This window comes from Daphnia magna, linkage group LG8, assembly GCF_020631705.1.
Source record: "Daphnia magna isolate NIES linkage group LG8, ASM2063170v1.1, whole genome shotgun sequence".
Classification (NCBI taxonomy): Eukaryota; Metazoa; Arthropoda; class Branchiopoda; order Diplostraca; family Daphniidae; genus Daphnia; species Daphnia magna.
Window position 1 is genome coordinate 6,685,418 of NC_059189.1, and position 18,556 is coordinate 6,703,973.

The 18,556-nt window shown below is 40.0% G+C and overlaps 1 long non-coding RNA gene across 1 annotated transcript; it reads left to right on the forward strand.

Annotated features, from left to right (window-relative positions):
- Window positions 1-7,784: 7,784 nt before the first annotated feature.
- On the forward strand, window positions 7,785-8,761 carry LOC116928508. Its single transcript, XR_006650305.1, has 3 exons — window positions 7,785-8,219; window positions 8,280-8,462; window positions 8,536-8,761. It is a non-coding gene; the product is annotated as an uncharacterized LOC116928508 (long non-coding RNA).
- The last annotated feature ends 9,795 nt before the right edge of the window (window positions 8,762-18,556 follow it).

The window sequence follows — 18,556 nt, forward strand, 5'->3', positions numbered from 1 at the left end:
TTATCATACCTGATGCAATGATAGAAACATCACTAAATGACATCAAATAACCGCAATGATAGAAACCAGTAAATCTGTCAGAGAACAGAGACTATGCGTTTGCTCATGCGAACCACGCTTTCAGCAGACGACAAAAATGGTGATAAGACTGTCAGAGAGAGAAGAAGAAGGGAGGAGAGAAAAAGAAAAGCGCAAAATACAATTAAACGTTGCCAGATCGGAGCAATGCGGTTTTTGCCGATTCAATTATAGTGGGTCTATCTTACTTTATGCAAGCGTGCGACAAGGATCTTATCCATCGCATCGTGTTTCGGATATCTGGGCTTTCACTTTACCGGCAACTTGGTGGCACTGACCGTTCGGCGGCGACACCAGTGAGATAGGGGAAAACTTGGTACGCGATCCCACCGAAGGGTCGGAGTCCTCACGGAGACCATGTTGTGACATACCTTGTTTTTAAGTGGAGTGTACAAAAATGGTGCACTGCTGTTGTCGTGCGTGCCATCATGTAACCAGTAAATCCAACCCATACTCATTTATATTAGTTTGCCTAAAAAAACAATTTTAAACAATTTGCCTAAAAACAATCAACCTTCCACAGTCCACGGAGTAGCGTGTAAAAACCAACCAATCCGTAAACGTGCTTTGCGGGGACTGCCCAAATAAAAAAATTAAAAGTGCGCCTTGCGGTTAAATTTCATTGGTTATTTAAAAATAGTTAGAAATTCAGGACAGAACCACAAAAGGTGTAAAAAAATGAACCGTTTCCTGAACATTAATAGTTTTTTTCTCAGACTGTAAACTTAACCAGTTTTTGCTGAAAAAACAGAAAACTCTGGCTCTTCTATAAGAGCCCACGTTAAAGTCGTCATTTCGTTTGAAGCTCCACCTTTGGGAGGGGCGACTTACACCGAGCTCTGTTTCAGGTGTCCCATGGCGCGATGTAGGACGTCATTTCTCCTTACATAGAGCTGCGACGAGCAGCTTTTCATACTTCGTGGCTGCAACAAAGAACAGAGGAGAAATCTAAATTATAGTTACTAAAACTAATTTCTTAACGTGAAGGAGTTGGTTCTCCATAAGACGCTGCAGCCACAGCAGACCAAGTAGGGCTCGGCCCCGATCACATTCTAATCGGGGACACCGCTATGCTTCCCCGATAAAAATGATTCGGGGAAGTTCGGTGCGGGGATTCCTTTTTTCGGTGCGGAATAGTGCTATAATCGGTGCTGCACCGATAGCACCGCTTCAGCCATAGAGGGTTAGTCTTACCACCAGTGACCTTGCGTTCTGATAGGCCAACGAGAATCACATGACTAGGGTCACATTTTGTTCTTGTTGGCCGCAAGGCAACTGCCAATTTAGATCACTATTCATTGATAATCGGGGATCACCGTGACGAGCACCTATATCACCGCAACGATAAAGATCATCCCCGCACCCAATCGACTAAAAAGTTCACCGATTAGCGCGAGGACGAGCGCTAAGACCATGTCAGACACAAATGAGATTTTCGCGTTTGTGAAGAACGCGCATCCCTGGATGTTTTACTGCTCTATTATGAAAAATGGCATTCATTAGTATTAGTAAATATAGTAATATACTAATATTCCCCTGTCTGAGGAACCAAATAATGCTAAAGAGAAAGGAAATAAATAAAAATTTGTTTAAAAAGGATTTATAAACTATAAAATCAAGAAGTATATAGAAAAGACATTCATCCTTATATACTGGTGGTTATCAACTACATGAAGCTTATCTACCATGTGTTGCTTTTCAACTACATGACGCCTATCAGCTACTTGTTGCTTTTCAACTAGATTATCCATTTGACCATACGGACGGCCGCCCTTGATCAAGTAGCCGACGGCTACTTGACAAGGAAACTGAATAATGGCCGACTTGATGGAAGCCGGCATGCCAGGGCCATTTTTGTTTATGGAAGGCTGTAGATCTAATTTTACTACATAAATTGCGACCGATATGCCCATACCTGGCTCCGTGATTTAACTTAAACGTACCGTAAAATCAATGATTTCCTACAAACCCCAAGTAGCCGAACATAAGGCCCAAAGTGTATTTACGCGAATTCACCCACCATTATGCCTGCTTTTAAATTAATAGACGAGTTATTAGTTACTCAAGAATCATTCCACTTATTGAAAAAGATAGCCAAGAAAATTCTCTATAAAATACCATAAAACGAGCAGCATTTATGTTAATCTAGGATAACAATTTGAGAAAAAAACAAAATCTTGTCCATGATGGGTTACGAAAAATAATTTTTTTTTTACATTTAAAAACTTAACAAAAACCAATGAGTTTTAGTGTAAAAGAACCGCGAGGATTCGACTAAGATTTATTTTATCGTGGATTCGACTTTCCTTTTTAATGAAATCCTATATTGAACGCGGAGCTCAATGTGGCATGTTCCGTCGAAGGAAATACGTGACGCCCTCGAGCCCGGAGCTCGGTACAGATACAATTGCCTCTGCAAGAGGTGTGCCTAAACCTAGAACCCAGCTTCGCGAACAGATGTGTCAATAAGAGAAGAAGCGAGATTAAAACCTCAATAAAACTTCTGCTGTTCCAAAATAAAAAAGTTGAAGAATGGTTTGCATTAGAATGTTCTGTTTGGTTAAGTGGAGGGGTAGAGGGTGGAATAGAAGTGAAGTTGACTTTTGCCTCAGTCTCTATAAATCTGGAGGTGTCGAATTGAAAGGGGAACTAGTTTTAGATGGAAAAATTATGTAAGACAAGGGGGGGGGGGTAGGGATAGTTGTGAAATTTGTTGGATCGGTTTCGAACTGTAATGTTGAATTTGTCGGTTTTGTCAGGTATTCGCTTGGTCTAGGTGATGGGGGCTAAGGCGACTGGACAGACAAGCACGCACAGTCTTTGCGTAAAAAGCAACGACTCTTTCATGCAGCGTAGACTGCTTCGTTTCTTAATTTTGGCCGTCGGCCGCGGGTGATCAGAGTTTCTGAATTTCTTTGCTTGGTGTACAGAGTTTGAAGCTTGTTGAACATCGCCTGGCTTAATGTGGGCCTCGTATAGGATGGAGTATAAAATCTCTACTTGGTTCAGATGTTTGGACCTGGGATGGTCGTCGCGGTCACCTAAGGGGTCGGAAGTCCCTGCGATTTTTTTGTTCCTTTGTTTCCTTACTTGCCGACATGGTAACAGCCGCTTTTTGGTTAATTTGTTCAGGACGAGGGCTGGCAAAAATGCAACTTACAGTCGTTTGATTTTCCGACACTGATGCTGGGTGATAGATTCATCCGCAAATATGTTGTTTTCACATTGGTGATTTTTATTTTCTTCTTGTTCTTTCGAGTGGGAAGAGGATTTGTCCATGGTTACTTGGCTTGCGACAAAAGCAGCCGAAAAAACAGTTCGAGATATTTTAATTTTCAGTGTTTTACTTACATATTTGTTCAGTTTCTAGAGTTTTTCCAACAACAATGCTTTTATTTTCTTCTTTAATGGTCTTTCTTTTATGTCAGTGACAGAATATTTTTCTTCAATTGGTGTCATCTTCGGCGGAGAGCTGCTGCGGTAGGGGTTTTGGTAACGCGTCCGTAACAGCCAAGACTTCGGTCGGCGGGTTCGTCCTCGCGGCCACCAGATGAAACAATTGGGGTAAAACAGTTTATTGTTTCGGGTTTATTTGAATTTGACACCAACACAATACAAAAACAGCGGCAAAAAGTGAAAAGGTTCAAAAACTGAGAAAAGATTCAGTAGAAGACTGACAGACTGACAGACTGGTCTCCCACTGACTGCAGACTACCGACTTCTTCTAGTGAAGTTATTTTTTTGTCTTTTATACGGTGAAACAAAAAGTCGAATTTAAAGTCAAATGAGGTCAGGCGTGTCCGAAAATATAAGGACAGGCGGAAGACGGCTGGCATCACCATTAAAGTAATAAAAGTTAAAAGTGGGTCATTCGGGGCAGCAAACTTGCTGTCAAAAACAGGGCTACGGCTAAGAGATACGGGCAATAAAAGCAACATCTTAAATTTTACCGTTTTAATTTGATTTAGTCGGCGGATCGTTACAATGGGAACCATGAACTCATGACACATTAAAAATCCTTATCCTGTCTGTCATTAGATTTATTCTATTCTTCATATGCTTACGAATCTTCATCGTATGCAACCCTTTCGCAAATATTATCGAAAATATCCACTAAAATAGAAAAAAAAGAAAGTACACAATCGACGTCGAATAATCGCATAAATTAAAATCGATGATCACGGACACAGTCTACGTCCCAGAAGAAATATTAGAACAACCGTTCGTATGGATGACAGCACCCACACCTCTGACCATGGAAAGACAAACACGAAAAATTAACCTAGTGCACCAAAAACCTTGGCATCTACTCTATGGTAGAAGGAAATTGTGAATCGAAAGTACCACAAAAATGCACAGGAAAACACACAACATGCACATACGTCGTTGGTTACGGCATGGTATGGGAACATCTATGAAAATGATCGTCGGAAGTGAAAACTAAAAACCAATAACAACAGTAGCAAGTGTACTAAAAACACAAATTTCAACATAGTTAAAACTCGAAGTAACTCCGTCATACTATCAGTGCTCAGCGGACGAACCAGTGCAAAGTGAAGAATGGAGAGTTTCAACATCGTGTATAAAGGAAAAGAGCTCGAAATTGCGATGAAAATCAACAACAAAGAAGAAATAATGAACGAAAGGGACAGTGAAACAAGTAGTAAAGGTGGAAAAAACTCCATGGACCGGAAGGAAACTTAATGGACTACGGAGATCACTCGAACACCAGTGTACAGAAAATACGCAAGATGGCACTCCAGCAAACGGTAAACGGTCTAATCTTGCACGTTGATGACACCCCAGGTAACCATCCTTGTCCGGGCTGTACGCATGGAAAGATGACGTGTTCTAGATCCAAATCAGGTAGAACAAGAGCAACCTGAGTTGGACAATTGATGCACAGATACTTTGTTCTTTTCACTGATTACTTTAGTGGTTGTCGAACTGTTTATTTCCTGAAACAGAAATCAGAGGTGGCTGACATATTCCAAGAATTCACAAACCATCTTCGCACTGAAACCGGCCAACAAGTTCATACTTTAAGAGCCGACAATGAAGGCGAGTTCACGGGACAACCATTTAGAAAATGGCTGTCCCACAACGGAATCAGGTTTAAAACGTCAGCGCCACACACCCTGGAGCAGAATGGCGTGTCAGAAAAGTTCAATAGAACGATCATGGAGGCCACACGAGGTCTCATTCACTCCAGAAATATACCTTTGGAGCTGTTGGGGGAGGCGATTGCATGCGCAGTATCCATGCTTAACCACGTACCCACCAAAACAGCTCCCAACACCCCGTACCAAACTGGTTTTAAACTAAACCGGATGTCAGCAACTTACGTATTTTCGGATCCACCGCATACATTCACGTGCCCAAAGCTGAAAGAAGAAACCTTGACTCAAAAAGTGTCACCTTCTTCTTCGTAGGATACTGCACCACACAAAAGACGTACCGTTTTTGGGACCAAGCCGCCAAAAGAATAAGAATCAGCAAAGATGTCATATTCGATGAATGGACTGTCAACACCTTTAAAGGAAAGTCACCATCCACTGACAACCACACAGCTGACAATGTTCATGATTGGATTGCCAACTATCCTAATAATGTCAATACTGTCATGCAACTCAAACCCAACACTGCCAATTAGGAAATAACTCATTCAGTCCCTAACACGAATAACTCTCCAGATTTTCTCGTTCAGCCAAGTCTTAGTGAGTCACATCAACACCAACATCCACCCATGGAAGATGCAGAACACTCAGACCCAGGTCCAGCGACAAACATGCTCCAAGTCCAGCAACCGAATCCAACTGTCCATGCTCCCACTGCACCAGTCGCAAGACAGGATTGGATCAACATCGAGACGCCATCTACTCACGTTCGCCGTTTTAAGTACCCCCTGCGTCATCGAGAGCCAAAGAGACAATGGGATGAATCACTCCACTCAACAGTTGAGCAATACGAGCCTGAGACCTACATGGATGCGGTAAATTGACCTGACCGCCAACAATCGAAGAATGTCATCCAGGGATGGGATGGGATGACGATGGGTCTTCAAACTCAAACCAGGTGTAGGTGGTGCAGATCCTAGCTACAAATCGAGATTAGTAGCGAAGATCTACGCACAGCGTTTTGACATAGACTACGAAGAAACTTTCGCCCCAGTCGCCAAACCGAACACGCTTAGAATAATCTTATCCTATGTTGCAACCTATAATCTTGAGATGCACCAACTGGATATCAAGACGGCCTTCCTGTATGGTGAATTTGATGAAGAAATCTATCTACAACAGCCACAAGGTTTCATAGGAACCGGACAGGAAAACATAGTTTGCAGACTACACGTGTGTCTGTATGTACTAAAGCAGGCGTCTCGCGTCTGGAACAAGCACTTTGACGATTTCATTCGGAAATTTGGCCTTATTCCCAGTAAGTCTTACTCTTGTTTCTACCATCTCCACCACAAGGAGAAGTTTCCTATGGTCGTCATATGGGTGGAAGATGGGTTAGTATGTAGCAACAAAAACAAAGCAGTCTCCGACATCATCAATTACCTTGCAGAACATTTTGAAATGCGATCATCCGAAGCAAACCATTTTGTTAGAATCTCTATTACCCGCAATTGGAAATAAAAGCTTCTCTAAGTGTCACAACCAGACTACACAAAGAAAATCCTCAAGCGCTTCCACATGGACGGATGCAATCCAGTGGATCTACCAGCAACTCCCGGCTCTTTTCTCAGCAAGTACAACAACCCGAAAAAAACCATCAAAGTTCCCTTCAAGGAAACCACAGGATTCCTCGTGTATTTGATGTTGTCAACCAGACCAGACATAGCCTTTGCTGAGAACCAAATTTCACAGTTTTTCGAAATTCTGCAACAGGCTCACTGAAACGCTGTGAGAAGAATCTCTTCATACCTAAAAGGCACAAGAAATCACGGACTGCGATAAGGGCCTTCAATTACTACGCACACTGGATACTCTGACTCCGTCTACGCCGGAGACACTGACACCAGAAGATCGACATCTGGCTTCATCTTCACTCTGAACGGAGGAAAGATTGCATGGGGCAGCCGCCGCCAACACTGTGTATCCACTTCCACCACTGAGGCGGAATGCGTAGCCGAACTAAAGCAGCCAAAGAGAGCGTCTGGTTACGACGTCTTCTAATAGAGATAGTCCCGGAATTGAAGCAACCGCTGCCCCTAATTTGCCATAACATCTCATTAATTGAATTAACAAGGAGTCCCAAATTCCACCAGCGGAACAAACACACAGATGTCCGATTCCATTTTGTCAGGGCACAACAAGAGGCAAAGATCTTGCGGAAACTTTCACAAAACCCTTATCAAACCCTCGTTTCTTTCAATTGCGTGAGGCAATCGGTGTTGCATATGTTCAAATGTTTTATTTTTCTCTTTCCGTTTCAGGATTAGAAGAAGGCAACAAGCCAATACCGAATCTCGGTACATCACCTCTCGTCTGTCATAAAGAAGAATCATTACACCTTAATTACTTTCATATTCTCAAATTTTTCTATGTGTTACATGTTTGAGGAAGAGTGTTGGAAGTTTCCATCAACCATGCAACCCTAGATGGCAGCACTCGTTACGTGGGAGACATCTCAGCCTTCTTTTCTCTTTCTATGCAGACCACTGTACTTCTGACTCATAGTCGTCTGCTACCACCACGCTAGTGACTCTCTCTCTAGTGCCAACGGATTCTACACGCTCAACAATTCTTTTCTTTTCGCTCAACTTATGGAGTTAATCTCCACTGTGAGAATCGTACTCAAACGTGTTTTTGTTTGACTGTCGGAACCTCATCTCTGGTTGAGAGATTAGTTCTACTCACAGTCATTTGTGGTCACACAGTTTTGTTGTCGTTTATCCCATCCGAGTGCTGTGCACTCAGTTAATTATACTTTATGTTCCTTGTATACCACGTCATTTGACGTGAAACCTCAACAAGCTTGATATGCAATTCCTGTAACAATACAGATGCCTGTACAACAGAAGCCTAGTCATGATGCACACTCATTTATTCGAATTTACAACAGAAACTGCTATTAACGACCAAAGAGTAGAAGAGGAGGACGGCAGCGTGAACGAAGATGCATACAATGCATATAGTGTAATCCTGTAGCTATAATAATAAATTGTTATCTAAACATTCTAAAAATATTCGAATTAGGATGCCTTCCCATAAAAAAGGAGGATCTTTTGAAAATCAGCACAGCTAATGACAAAAAATTTGTGTTGGATCTCTTAGGCAGTATTTATTCTCCGACACATTTGCGCCTACACGAAAAGAAGGCCACCGTCGGTGAAAACCTAAAAATACCGAGTTCACGCGACCACTACACACAATTTCAGGGTAACTCAAATACTGATTAAAGTTAAACAATAATAATTTTTTATCTATAACCATTTTGATGCCATTTGCACAGCGTTGAAGGTGAAGTTGACTAAAAATCGCTTACCTTCCAAACTGAAGAATGCAATTTCGCACAAATTAAATCAAGTACGGCCAACCGTGGTAGACAAGACAGAACTGCGCCGGTATTGCAAGACGAAGCAGCAGGAGGAGCGCGAGTAATTTTGAGGTGTAAAATGTTATTTAAAGTGTCATTAAAAAAACACTGAAGGTGAAATGTAACAATACAAAGAAAGGTTCTTTTTCTAATTCTGTTTCTTGTTTTTAATTTTACGATAAAAAAATTTCAAATTTCCTTGGGACATGGATGAAAAGAAACAAAAATGGCCCTGCCATTCCAGCGTCCATCAAGTCTGTCATTATTCAGTTTCTTTGTCAAATACCTGCCGGCTACGTGATCAAGTACTGGCGGCTCCATATGCGTGACTATGTTAATGTATACCATATATACTATTTATAGGTATCGCATATGGCTATTGTATATGCTCTATATGTATATTTACAATATACTTACTATATATACCTATTATATAAATACTTATATGACTTCGCTATATGTTTATATTAATATATATATATATACGTCGAAGGTTGCCAATACACATATATACTATAAACATACAAATATTTATCCCTGAGAGATTTACCTTGGTAAAGATGGAAGGCTATGCCGTGGTTATTGGGCCCCAAAATGTTTATTGTTTCCCCAGAGGTTCCAGCCGGGTTTTGATTGGCAAATTATTGTGCGTAAACAGGGGAGTTGTTCGTTTTCATTTATTTTTTATCCGATTCGCCGTATTCAACTTCGTGCCAATGGGTTGTTTTTAAATATGTTGGTTTGTTTGTTAATTTTATATATTTTTTTTTATTGAAATTCAAATTTCGGTCGTGAAAGTCGGGTTCTGATTGGTTGGTGGCAGGTTGGTGGATTTAGGGATCCTCCTGTGCCGCGGGTTTTCATTTTTTGGGTGAAATTTTATTACAGTTGGATTCTCTATGTAAAACTGTATGGAATACGGTATTTTTTGTCATGAAAGGTTGGTTTGTTAATTTTTAATTTGTGTTTCTTTAGAAACGATGAGGGCGGCTTTCGTTTGTCATTGGTTTTTTATGCTGTCATGGAGAGAAGCGGAAAACGTCAGGTTTTTTTACGGTTCAGCCCACGCAGCCCCACATAAATCTCGAAGGCCGACACCCAGTGGCGTTATACTTACATATATGTTTTCAACGTATATATCCCGTGGACAGACTGGTGCTGTGCAAATGGGATGCCCCTACACTGTACTCTGTAAACCTAAACCTTCTTTTTTGTAAAAAATCTTTTTCTAGGGACCTATTAGCAACTACTTAATGGTAGCTAGATGTGATCCGTCACTGTTTTATCTCTCTTCTGCCTCTGTTCTATTTTTATTTCTCCTGCCCATCAGCTCTCCAGATCGGGGCTCTGCAAGCTGCAGCCGGGGGTTACTTGGGTGAGACTGTAGCTATGTCGGCGACCACCGGCTGGTGGTTTTGAAGGTTCAACCAAGCCGGACAGGTACTCATAAAATTCCTTCCGTTCTCGCCACCGGCAGGCCCGCACTAGAGCCGTCGATAAGCCCAGTTTCCACACATTTGTAAACATCTCCAATCCTTAACGTCCTTCTTCCCCATGTAAATATGTAAAGCTATGTTCTCGGAAGCAATACACGTGGCAATACTCGGCCTCCGAGTCTACGTCCTTTTAAATAAAAAAGAAAAAAATTACTGCTCATCAATTCGATAATGCTTATCATCTATAAAATGAGTACTGCTAGTGGTAATATATTTTGTGAAGTACGAAGTAAGTGGTTATGGTTAGGGTTACGGGAACAGGAACTTCCCCAAGGTCAATGGTCGAAACTTCTCACTGTGGAAGACGATGGCTTTGCTAGCACTGGAGAAAGCAAAACTCCACAACATTCTGATAAAAACTGACTTTAGACTAGCACCGGAAACACATTAGTTAACAATTTTAAAATTTATATGCATATACAGTACCCACCAAACGATTAGGTACACAACCCGTTTTTTTAGTGCATTCTTATGGCGCTACGGGTCTCAGGAAAACTTAAATATCTTTTTACTGGTAAGGACTAAATTTTTTTTTCTTTTTTCCTCTATCAGAAGAGAAAGTGCTCTAAAAGTTATCTAAGAATGAAAAATTTGTAGGAGTTACACCCAGGGCGTTAAAGTATCGTTCACATGATTAGGTACACCACTTTTCTTCCCATAAACGCCATGTTAATACCGGCGTGTCCAAAAATATAAATAAAATACTTCAAAACATTCTTAAATTAATTTTTTTTGCCGAACGACGCGTTTTTCTTTACTCTATTAGAATATAGTGCATGTTTTTGAATTATTTTAACTAAAAAAGTGCTTTCCTATACCCCAAAGTTGTTACACTCAAATGTTTTACAGGGAAAATTAAGATTTGTGCTTGCGCCACCCAATGGGATCAATTTCAAGTGTTCAAATTTTTTTTTCTTTTAACACAGCTAGATTATTCGTATAAAAAAATTAAAAACAATTTAATTTTATCATAAAAAGAATGAATTTAATCTTTTTTGATTGTTGCTGTAATGTATAAAAACAACTAAAAGAATGTCTGTGAATTTGTTGACCACCGACTTTCCTGCCTGGTCTCCTTATTTGGTATTGTAACTGGTTGAATTTCTTACCTGTTTTTCGTTTGCTTGTTGTTCGCCGCCTCGCTGTTTTTGCTGTGTTTGCCGCCTTGCTGTCTCTGCCGCCTTGCTGCCATTGTCTCCATCCGCCATCCGCCGCCGAACACCTAGCCATCCAAATAGCCAGAATCATCCAGGCATCCACGCCTAGAGAAGATCCAGCCATCAGTAAAATTAATATTCTCTACTTTTCTTGTGTCTTTTAGTTATCACTGTTGTGTCGCGGCCATAACCGCCATTGTATTCCGTCCTTTACGGCAACTTCTTCTCTTTACGCTGACACCCTATAAGGTTTCAGGCCAGAAATACATAAAAGAATTCATACGCTGGCACTCCGGTGCTAGGCCTAAAAAACAGACAAAATATACACTGACACTCCGGTGTTAGGCCTAAAAAATAATATAAAATACACAGAGAAATACTTACCTGAGTCGGCCGTCTCCGACATTAAATCTCACATAATTTAATATGGTTAATGAGAGCATGGCCTTATGAAAAACTTTTTTCAATTCGACAGTGATGCAAGCGCATATCATGGCCTCATGACTGAAAGTATTCCACATGAAAGTGAGGTGAGCAAGATCCCAAGCATGGTCTCATTTGAATGTTTCAGTTGAATGTTTTCCACTTCACAGTGATGCGAGTAAAGTATCATATACCAGCTCAATGTGTTCTTGACTATTCGCAGATGCCCCCAGAACCTCCTGAAGGACCAGCAACCATTGCTGAGGCAGTTCAAGGACAATTACAGCCAATCGCAGAGGCTGCAGTTAAAGTTCCACCTGCAGTGCTGAACCAAACTAAGATCGATACATGGATTCAGAGAGAAGTCGATCCATGGATTCAGAGAGAAGTGGATGCAAGGGCAATCATTCTATTTAACGTTAAACCAGACCAACAAGCATGTATGAGAGCATGCCAAACAGCAGATGAGATGTGGGACCAGCAAGACATGGAGTACTCGCTCAAGGCCCCGTAAACGCAATCTAAAGCCTTGGCAGATTCTTTGTTTACAAGATTAATCCAGGCCACACTGTCATGGAACACATCTCTTCATTTCAAAGAATGTATGAAGAATTCAAGGGGACTGATGGAGAAGTATCATTGGCACAGCTAATGATGAAAATCTTGAAAACACTGACACCAATCTTCGACCGATTCCGCTCAGCATGCGACAGTGTTCATCTAGTCGACAGAACGCTTACCGTGTACCGCGTACCGTTATATCGTGGAATACGATCGTGGAATGACTCGCCCCGCCCCGAAAGCCCTTTTTTACGGAAGGAAAATGTATTTCAAGATAAAATATTTTCTTTTTAACATTCGCAATAGGTGATAGTCGACGAAATCATTCCACATATAAAACACAGGGAAATTTTTTATTACACCGAAGAGTACCTTAAAGCCGATGAAATTGAAGCGGTATGCATTCAACGATCCTGGTTATGCAGTGGGCATATTAACGTAGACCAAACTATGCTTAGAAAGGAGTTTCTAGAAATTGGCGGACTGATGTCCGCCAAATTATGTCCGCCAACACATTTTCTTCTCAAGCGAATTTTCCGGCACCTCAAGAACAAAAATGGATGCAATTTATCCATAGTCCAGGGCATTGTATCCTTGTTACAAAAGGTTTTTAAAAATTGAAATCGACTTCAAGTATATGACAGGTAAGACAGTTATAAATTATATACATCATATTCGCATTTATAATATAAGTAATGTATACATTAATATGATACCTTTTTTATATATATGATTATTTAGATATTTTATATATATTCAACTATATATATTCTATACATAATGCAAGCGTATTAGTGTATAAACTGTTCACAGAATAACGATTATTTTAATTGCTTTACTTCTAGCATGAGCTTCATTAGCGAAGGTGGGCAGCAAGCGCTAGCGTGCAAGTCGTCGCTGGTGAGAATTAAGAATTCTGTCATGGAATATGAAGTAGCCCAATGCCAGCGGATGCCAAGTGCTAATTTCGGTGATTGTGGAGTTCTTTCTATAGCCTTCGCAATAAGCATCGCTAATGGAAAAGATCCAGCAAAACTTTTTTACCCATATGAACTCATCCGTGACCACCTCAGGGATTGTTTCTTGTCGAAAAATTTATCCGTTTTCCCATCCAGTGAGAGACGTGCAACGATGCGTTAAAAATCCTACCACTCCTGTATATTGTATTTGCCACCGCATTGAACTTAGGGGTAATCCGGAATGGGGATCTAGTTCAGTGTGAAAAATGTGATGAATGGTTTCATCGCATATGTGAAGAATTTCTATGCCTATAACCTGAAAAAAAGTATAATTGTTGCTCAAGCACATCCACACGTTAACACACAAAACCTTGGCCAAACTTTGTATTAATTTAACATTAGCACGTTAATTACCAATATGAAGAGCAGACATTATTTAAATATATAAGTGTCAAAGATGGGGCTGTAGATGACGAGCAAACACCTGGAAACTGTAAAAAAGAAGAACAATAATAAGTCATACTTTACGGAACATGACAGCTCAAGATCTCGCTGAGGGAGAAATTCTGAACTGCGTTTAAGCAAACACAATTTTGTGATTGCCGAGACTTCCTTTCAGGAAAACTTTAGAGAGGTAAAGTCCGTCCTGAGAGACCGATCGGCAGTTTACTGGCCTGGGTGTGATGACAAGATGAGGAAATTTGGTGGCCACCTGCTTAACCTGCCAAACACATCACAATGGTTTTTCGGCTGCACCTTTATATCCGGACCGACTTTCCGTGAATCCGTTTCAGATGGTGTCAGTTGATCCAATGGTGTCAGGTGATCTTCAAATATGATAGGGACAACTTTCTGCTCGTTGTTGACGCGTGGTGACATGATTCAACTCACATTAGTCGGATTCAACTCCGTACTAGTTTAAGGGTGTTTCAGCAGGAAAAAGCTAATGGAAAAAAATTGAAATATGCAAATATGACACTTAATTTTGGACCTTTTCAATTTATGAAGTATAGGTAAATTGGTAAACTAATATCTAAGATAGCTGATGATAAGAATACTAATTCCCTCTTGGTTTACCAAGGATTTCTACAGGACATATTTTCCACTTCTGAGTTGATAGCATTTTCTCTGATATCTTTTAAACAACATAATAGATCTTGATGCTGGATAGCTAGTAATTAGTGTATCTTTTGCACAACTAATTATGAGTAAAAAATTTTAATTTATTATTTGCCGAAACAACGTGCAATTTCGTGTTTTCCGGAAAAAGAAGGGTGGAGCTACACACTAAAGATTTCATAGATCAACGCGTTTCCTTCGTGTATCAACTGTTTTTTTTGGGGGGGGGCAGTGCCACTAATGTTTGATGTTTAAAAATCATTATTTCTTTCTTTTTCCAAGTGGCTTTAAACCTTTTTACACATGTAAACACACAAATAGAGAAGTTCCCTGGTTTCCCTAGAGGTCTTCAGACGTTTCTCCAACTTTTGGTAATGGTTATCACTTTTTGTTCGAGTTAAACCATTGTTTAGATTTAAGTCTTCACCTGTTGTAGTCATTTGTTCTTGTTCAAATACAGCTCGTGTGACAATATTAAAGATCTCTCGTGCCAAGCTTCATTCAACATACACCTCTTTTTGTGCCATATACATGGCTTACCATCTAGATGTCCAGATGTTAACCCAACTAAATCGAACCAAACTTTTAGTAGAACGAAGGACGATGCTGACAATACCGTGTGCTCTCTAAGAAGATATGTCTAGGAAAGGTAGGCCATGGTCTACTTTCATCCAGACATTATCGTAAAATAAGGAGCTCCGAGACATTGGGTCTTAAAAAATGTAGACAGAGTGTCTCAGGATTTAGCAGGTTTATTCCTCTATGCCATTCCCCGTGTTACCTAGGCAACTGATACGCCCCTCAATTTTGAATGTAAAAACAAAAAGAATTTTTCCTTAATTTTGTTTTCAAAGCCGTAGAAGCTAGATATATTATGAATGGATTTCCGAAAGAGATATTTCATATTATTTAATTGATTTTAAACTAAATATCTTTAACCTATAATTATCACACTAGCCGTGGTTTCTTGTCTGTTTCCAGGATTTCAAACATATACCTTCCGATCCGTAGGTATCTATGTTACCACTGAGCTACTTCAGTTATAAACTATTATTACTCAAGTACAGTGGTTATCCACGTCCCATGATGCCTGATAGAATATTTTCCGGCACAATTTTAAAATTTTTGAATATTTTGTTTTATGTTTAAAAATGTAGTTCTTATTATGGCGCGAGAATGGTTCCTAGTGAAAAAAAAATAATTATTTCAACTAGTATAATTATAAATCTAGCCATCTCAAACGAATAAGTTATAATAATGAAAATAATAAATAACGCAAAAATTTGCTAAACCTAAGACTTAATTCCAGTGGCATTGAAGTTCATGGGATAGAAGTTAGAAAAAGGGTGTGTGATTTTTTTGTATTGAGCGGTAGAAAGATGAAGGTGTGGACGTTTAAGAAAAGTGAGACAAGATAAGGCGTTTTTTTTATTTTTCTCTAGGCACAATAGGAGTGACCTTTAGAGGGATTATAAAGACGAGTGAACCTCAAACCCATTTACCATACAAATTGTTTCCTTTTTCAGAATAATATGTAAAGAAAACGCGCTAGACAAATTTCGTCTACCGTTTTCTAGACATCCCTTTTTAGAGAGTGATTATTTCGAATTTTAAAATGTATATTTTGGATTTTAAAACTCAGTGCCCCGCATAGTACAGCGCGTAATCCACGTAACCATCTCCCCCTAATCAAGTTCACGATATGCATTACAATCAAGATATGTGAGCGAGACTGCAGGTCTACCAGAGAACTGTTGATGGATATCCTATTTGTTACCACTGTAAGAAAAATCGGGTCATGTCAGACGTGCTTGTTTGGACCAAAAATCTACAAATGTGGCCACACCACTCACTTTGCAAACCAAAGCAGCCAATCTCGTGATAAAGAGGGCTCTTCCCCGCTAAACCCACTATTCCGTGCGGTGTCGGTGGTTAAAATTAATAACACTACAGAACCCTTTTTTCATTATTCTCTCATTTGATCGTGTTAATTTAGTATTTAGAAATGTTCCGTCGAATCAATTATAGACTCTGGTTAAGGTTAATTTCTACCCAATTATAAAATATCTTAAAAATTCCTATAAAAAATTTACAGGTTCAAACGTGTTGTTTGCCAATGGACAATGATCACAAAGAGATGGAGTTAGTGTCAGTGATAGGGTAATATTTTGGGGGTATTTTTCCCCTATGCCTCAGGGGAAAAAGAGGAAAGTTGGTGTGGGGTACGCGGGTATTACCCCGCCAAAAGCGGGGGGAAGCTACGATAAATGAATATTTTCAAAGTGAATTTACTACACCAAGACATCATTTGAACCCAATTAAACTAGGTATGATAAAAGTTTTTAACTAAAAATTAGGGATATAAGAGTACTGCCGACGATAATCTATGCACAACTATGTTTTCGGTTTGGTATTTACCCTTTATTTTTATGAATTTCAATACAGTGCCGGTCCAGTTATAGAACCGCCTAGCTATGGAACCGGCTCGGTTATCGAACCGATTTTTCTTTGCCGTGTTTCAGCGCCACCGTTGGCCGTATTATGAACTATATCGATTTTCTATGGCGGGAATGAACGGGTTTTGCATTTTAAAACATGCAAAAAAATATTACTGTAATGGGTTTTATCTTTTTAGGCAATGTTGTACATCGGTTCAATGACCCAACTAATAATAATAGGCGTTAAAGTTATTCATACCAAATACAATAATAATAGGCGGTAAAGTTATTCATACCAAATACAATAGAATACAATAGCTTCCTTTATTCATTCTTATCTTCTAGCACCTTGTTCCATTCCAGTCCTTCTACCAACTCTAATTTCTTTTTCCTTCTGTTATGACAACAGTTCTTCTAGTTCATCAAACCACTTCCTCTGTGGATGGTCCCCAGTCAATGAAGATACACTATTATCTCACCATTCATAGCCATAGACTATATTACACAGATATTAAAAACCTTTTTTTATTTAGTCATAGCAGCGGTTCGAACACCGGACTCTAGTTCCATAGCGAACAGCATTACCACTCTGCTATGTGCCCTTACATTTTAAGACCTTTAAAGTTTGAGGGATGAAAGAACCGACGATAGGTGGCACTAAGATCGGGTGCTTGGTTATAGAACCATTCAGTTATAGAACCGCGCACAGGCCGGTTCTATAACTGGACCGGCACTGTATTGGTTGTAAAATTTCTGAACATATCGCTGAAAATTTTTCTAATTTTTTAATCCTAAAACGGTTAAAGCTAGGCAACTGAAGACATTTTTTTACTAATGCTTGACGTCGACGTCCTACTCTTATGCCGTAGCTAAAACACAGACTTTTGTCACAGGACAAATGCAAGGTCTTGGTGGTTGCTGACTTTTACCAAACGAACAATGTTATCGGTGGAACTGGGTATGATTTCAAGTACCGCACACAAGTAGCCTACGTTAAATTTTCGGTTCTATAACAATATGTAAGTACCCAACAGAGGCATTGAGACGATCTTCCTTCTATCTTCTTCTACCGATCAGGTGGCGGACGTATTTCCCCAGCCATCTTTTCCAGAAATGCTGAATACTGGTTTGGCTTTGCAAGAATTGTTTTGCTGTAACGTCTACGTTCTCTAATTCCAACCGCTGGAGGAAAAGGTAGTGATGAGCTCCACCATGAAGAAAGTGATTTGCAGTTCATGGATCAGGGGCTTCCGGGTCCATACTAAGATATGTCAATGGCAGTGGATTGAAGAGGGCGGCTACTTCGGTGACAATTGTTCTCAGAACTAAATTGGCGACAAGGAAATTTCCGATGCTGGCTCTCATAGCTCATTTACAGGATTGCTTAAGTGACGTTAACATTTCTTCTGTCGTTTACTCTCCTACGGTTAGCGTGTCACCACTTATTCTAGCTCTGCTATTATTGGCAAATCTCCAACTCTAGGCTAGAATACGCTGAAACATCAGCAAACTAGAGTAATAGGTCACACACCGATCTATTAAGTTATTTTTATGAACGTTTGGGACCGCAAAGACACGATTGTCGTCAATCGGTGTTTCTGAGAATTTTACCAATATGGTTGCTCATGAATACTTCGAATCTTAAAGTCCACAAATGGATACAACGTAGTACGGTTTGTGAATCTGCGTAAAAGGTCTGAACTTACCGCAGGTAGGTCCCAATCTCTCAATAAATTATAAGGGCTATATTTAGACCTTCTACGGTGGCTTGCCACATCAGTCTA